This window comes from Phalaenopsis equestris, unplaced genomic scaffold (assembly GCF_001263595.1).
Source record: "Phalaenopsis equestris unplaced genomic scaffold, ASM126359v1 Scaffold227203, whole genome shotgun sequence".
In the NCBI taxonomy this organism is placed as follows: Eukaryota; Viridiplantae; Streptophyta; class Magnoliopsida; order Asparagales; family Orchidaceae; genus Phalaenopsis; species Phalaenopsis equestris.
Window position 1 is genome coordinate 40640 of NW_018245200.1, and position 292 is coordinate 40931.

Consider the following 292-nt stretch of genomic DNA (forward strand, 5'->3'; position numbering starts at 1 on the left):
TTGCCGAGAGAGGAAACCCCCCGGCTCGAGGGACTGGCGCGGCATCGGGAAGGAAGGCCGCGGGCAGAAGAAGAATAGGGAAGGACGGACGAGGTCAAAGCTTCCCTCACGTGGAGGAGGAAGAGCTCGAACGGCTCGAGACCGAGAGAGGGAAAGGGCCAAACGCGCGAACGGGAGAGCTGCGGGAGACAGAGCTCGAGTGCAGGGGAGACGGCTAGGGATTAAAGAGGAAAGAAACGTAAACGTTAACTAATATATATATAAATATATATATTCAATATATATATATATA